Below are 5,615 nucleotides of genomic sequence, written 5' to 3' on the forward strand. Positions count from 1 at the left end.
TGTTCTGGGCATGTGAAACTGCAAATAAAGAGAAAGGAATTTAAAATATATATATCACAGAAGAGCTCTAATATGTTAAAAATTACTAGCAGTGCTAATAACAATAACATGCACACATGCATATCTTATGTGAGAAAAGCTAAATAAAACATCCACCTCTCCCCACAGCTTTCTTCTACTGATCCACTTTTCTTCCACCTCTCTTCCCTCCTTCCTTCCCATCAGATCCAGGTTTTCTTTGATTACTATAATTGCAGGAAGGAGTACAGTGCTTTTCAATTCTAGTGCTGCAATCATTCACTGAAACATTTATTGATTGAAAAAGCCCCATGAGAATTCTGATTATCCTATTTTTTTTTCCTAGGAGTAAAAGGGGCAGGCTTTCTCATTTCATTTTATGCAAAATTACAGTAATTGGTATCTGACCTTTTTGGAATAGCCTGTTAAGCTTTACACTGCAGGATTTTTTTCATGGAATCAATTATTTAAATTACGGTTATCTCAAAAGGAGCAACAGGGTGCAAACAAGAATGGAATATTTAAATTAAACTGAAAACTGATTCTCCACCACTACACCATTAACAAAAAAACATGCTATTAGCTGAAATTCCAACCACTGGAGACTTCTACCACTTAGATTAAATTTAATTTTCAGATAATTAAACTAGCTCTGGCAAAGACAAATGACATCTCTCAATACACTTTAAAAATCATTTTAAAAGAAAATATATAGAAGGAAAAAGCAAAAGCTAAATTAAATTATGAAAATAGCTCAGAGACAAAATTAGTTTAAATGGTCTAAAATAAGATACTTAGCCTAAGTACTCTTCTTTTTTTTTGTTGAACAAAACAAAAATAGAGAGAAAGATGCCTACTCAGCAAATTGACCACAAACTCAAATGTGTTCCAGAACTCAATCCTATTTAGTATCACAGAAGGAGTATCCTTGTTTCCTAATCCAGACAATCAGAAAAGCATGTCACAACCCAGATGGTAAATCCATCCCAAACCACCTTGGGCACTATTTTACAGAAACAAGTTTACAGCAAGATGAGCTTAAACCTGAGATTAAATATTAGCAGCCAAATGCATAACGTCTTTTCTCAGAGGCAAGCATATGTAATATTTAGGACAGGATATACAACATATAAATTCTCACTCTCCAAAAGCAAATTTGCATTTTCCTTAGGGAAGAGACAGAACATCCCTGGAGCTCATTGCCCTGCAAGTGTAGGCAGAGTTTCACAGGGCTTAGACAGGAGAAAAAGTATTATACTAGGATCTTGTTGTCCTAAATTGAAATTTCTCTGACCAGGACTGCCAACCTTCAATCAGATACCTTCAGCTAGGATCATTGCCTTCTTCCTTTCTTTAATTTTCATCACTTTGGAGCCAAATCAATGTTACATTACAGGAGCATTTACAGTGCATTTATAACACTGTTTTAATGGTGTTATTAAATCAGTGTTATAGATCCAAGAAAACAGGTAACTAAAGACAGATACAAGACTGAGTTCTAAATGACGGTCTACAATTTAACCATCTTAAATCTACTAGGTATATTGTATTGGATCCATTGAAGATTCCTGACATTCAATTTATACTCTCTCCTCAGTCTACACTGGAAAAGGTCAATTCAGATTAGTCTTCCTTTAATGTGTGGAAAAAACACTGCTATGAACAAACCATAAAAAAAAAAGCTCCTTTAATCTCTGTTTATTACAGAAAATTTGGTGATGCTTTTCACTAGCTATTACAAGCTATTTTAATTAGTGGGGAAGAAAACAAATATTTTCAAAAGGACAGACTTCTCTATATTCCCTTTCCTTCAGCAGGCTGTTTGTCATTTCTAAGCCTGCTGAGACCTCCACTCAGACACATGTTTAGCTGATTATTCTGAGTTTACTGAAATGAATTTCATACTGGTGTAATCTTACTGAGTTTAGTGGAATTACTCCTAATCCCAACAGAATAAACAAGGATAGATTAGACTCAGCTGCCTTCACCTGGGAAGCATTCATTTTCATCTTAATTAAATCTACTTTTGTTTGTGGAATTCCTGACTATTGAATGACAAGGGTTCTGAGAATAGAAAGTTAAAGTCAGATTTCATTGTTCATACCCAACTGCATATGTTGGAGTACAATCTGTACCTCTTGCATAAGAGTGGCTCTTGCATTGCACTAACTCTTTCAGGGCTCCTAGCTGGAAGGTTCATTACAGATGCTTCAGACAGAGAAGTGCACTTAGCACTAATTGAGATAATTCCTAAAGGCAGTGCAAAATTGGGGGGAGGGAGTGTCTTTACATATATACAGTATAAGTATACATGCATATATTTATATATAAAAAATTTCCTATGTATGGTATCACATTATCATGTATTTTCTGTCCTAATATGTTGAAAATATTAATGCTTATATTCTAGTTACAGATGGGATCTAAGGAATTCAGAAACAAATACACAGAGTTACTTAGACAGTAAGTACTCAGACAGTTCCTGAAGATATTTTTTCTTAATAGGGCCTGAGACAGATGCTCAGTTCTGCTCAAATGATTAAGCAATTTTTAAAATTACAGAAGGTTTCTATTCCTAAGATGCCTGCCTCTGGAAAAAATAAATTTTAGCCTATTTGCTAAAAACGATGCTTCCTCTTCACTAGGAAAGAGAAATGAGATCTACATTAGAACAAAGCTGACAGGAGAGGGATTACTGTCTTGAAGATTTCTGAAAAAAAAAAAACATATAGTGTATGGTTGAGATATACAGTAGAGTGAAAATATCTCAGATAAGTGACAGCTATTCACTGAGTGCAGTGGCCAGGATTATAGTGATAGCAATAAGAACAGGATAGAAATAACGACAACCGAAACAAAACAACAACAAAAATCCCTGTTCCCTACTTCTTTTTTCCCATTTACTCCATCTGCACATTCACCACATCATCCTGCTGGTTGTAAATTGCTGCAATAAGTTGATGTGAAAAATGAAACTGTGTTATGTTACTTCTCTGATGCCTCCATCATCAAATACTGCTGGAACTGCAATGTGACATTAATTCAAAGGTTTTTTTTTCCTTTTACCATTGTCCATCTACTCACATAAATTACTTGTTTCACATTATTTTCCTATGAGTTAGTATTATAAAAATTTTGAAAAATGACTGAATCACAAACAGTTCTAATGTGAATCCTTTGTCAGTGAAATATATCAATTATTGCCCAGACATCAGAAAGACTGCTTTGAGATTAATTTTTTTTTTCTCAACAAAAAAAACAAGATACACAGAGCCACATTTCTGACTCTCTTAAGCATTTACCTTGGGAAGTTAAGACCCCTTTGCAAAACTGGTATAGATAGGTAGTATGGAAGCAGTATAAGTATAGATGATGTTAGTAAAATTGAAGAAACTTTGTTAAATACCATCTTGGAAACACCACGATATTTGTTTCCACTTGTGCTGGAGACCATGTTATATATTTAGCTTTACACAGAAAAAATATACAAATTTATAAATGTGCTTATCCAAAATGATGATATCAAAAGTTTATTAAAAGAGAGTCCCCTTCCACTAAAATTACAGCATTAGAGTATTTTGTAGTTCCTGAATCAAACCCTAAATTCCTAAGTTCCATCATCTTCACCTCACCATTTTTATTTTAGAAGATTTTTCTTACCACTTTCAGCCTTGTTTTGCTCTTACTTATATCTGGTAAGTTAGAGGAGAAAAATATACATACACATCTTTTTTCTAGCCTAATTTCAAATAATGGAATGAAAGTAAAAATAAGCATGACCCTTCACGGGATATCTCCTGTGAGCAGAAGGTAGTCAGCTGCAGTGATTCTTTTTTTTCCTCCATAGAAATGACACTTGTTTCCACACTAGAAAAATCATGCTGCTGTTCATCTCATGAAAAGAGCCAAAAACAAACAACTGAAACAAAAAGATCCATTATCCTCTGGAATAAACGGCAGAGCAGGTTGCATGCCATGGCTGTTTTGAGCTACCAACAATATTTCTGAAAGCATCCAAGATCTACCCCATTACAGCAAAATGCACAGATGTGTGGTCCATGGTTCTGTTTGAAAGCCTTGCAGAGGCAAAGTATTGAGATCTTACTATACTTGCCCTTATTTAATCATCTAAAGGATAGACACCAATTCCTATATAATCAAGACAGAATTAGACAACTCTGATAAGAAAGGAAAAAAAAAAAACCCTAATATCATAAGAGGATATGAGAATGAAATCCATTTCTGCACCATAACTACCTTGTTTTGTTCTGTATTTTTAAAATTTAATCAACTTGTTTTATTTATGAGATATGTTTGAGATCACCTTGGCAGTTTGAATATTTGAAAGGAACAAAAAAATGAAAAGGTGAGCTATCAGAAATAAAATATATTTTTAAGATACTGAGGAAAAGTAGAAAAATCAAATTAAAAAAAAAAAGCTTAGATTAACTGTATCAGAAGAAACAAAATCAGAGTGGTCTGTTGAATGTGTCTTCAAACAATTGGTTATACCAATATATCTACAGCAATATGGCTCACATTTTTACTAACTTCATAAAAAAAGACGTACATAATTTATTAGAATCTCAATTAGTCATGAATATAAATTTTCTGGGAGTGGGAAAAAACTCTCTATTATGCATATTTTGCAGCTTAACTTTTCCTCTTTTAAAATGTGCTACTATGCACTTTCTTACACTAACATCTGACTGTATAAATTATAAACCAGCATGGATCATTAAAAACTGTTTCACTAGACACATGCTTGTGATACTTACAGATAAGGACATTATATTTACAACCCAGTAATATACTGTACTAAAATTGTAAGTTTTTCTTTTGGTTCCTTCACTATACTCAATTCTTTTACACACACGATTTGGCTTTATGGCTTTTTGTAAAAACTGGAAAGATTTTTTTATATATATAAAAGCTTAAATTATTTTAATATTCCATAATTACATAGGACACAAGGTGAGAGTTATTGTCTGGGGTAAGGACACAGAAGAATACATCTAGAGATGCACCAAGGTGCCATTCAGAAGTTCAGTTTCACCGGAGCGCAGGGACCATGGGAAGCAGGACAGTTCCTATGAGTTCAACTCCTCCTCTCTGACCAGAGCAGTTATGCATCCTCCTCCACCTTCAAGACTCTGCGGTTCATACATACATCCTTCTTTTTTGGCAAGGCAGGGCTAAGCCCTCTTCCTGACTACTGTCACTGGCAGTAGTGACAAAAGGTTTTGTTCTCCTCTGTCACTGTGCACCAAAGGGCCTTCCTTCTCCTCAGGGCACTTGTGCCAAGCTCTCCTCTTCCATTCCGCTCCCTCCTCCTCCTCAGGGATGGTGCGCCTCCTCCTCCTCAACAGCACAAGTATTGGACCCTTTGCCACCTCCTCCTCCTCCTGCACTGTGCACCATAGTCAGCCACGTTTTATACAATTTCTCCTCCTCTCCAAGCATGGGGACAATGCTTTCATCCTCCTCCACCAGCCTCTACCTTCAGTAGCTGAATCTTTCTTGGCAACGCAGGGCTTAGACCTCCTACTTCTCCTTATGGTCTTCACAGTAAATGACACAGGTCTACTTCTCTGCCA

Source organism: Tinamus guttatus, unplaced genomic scaffold, assembly GCF_059628265.1.
Source record: "Tinamus guttatus ecotype Peru unplaced genomic scaffold, ASM5962826v1 Tinamus_guttatus_pri_ptg000639l, whole genome shotgun sequence".
Classification (NCBI taxonomy): Eukaryota; Metazoa; Chordata; class Aves; order Tinamiformes; family Tinamidae; genus Tinamus; species Tinamus guttatus.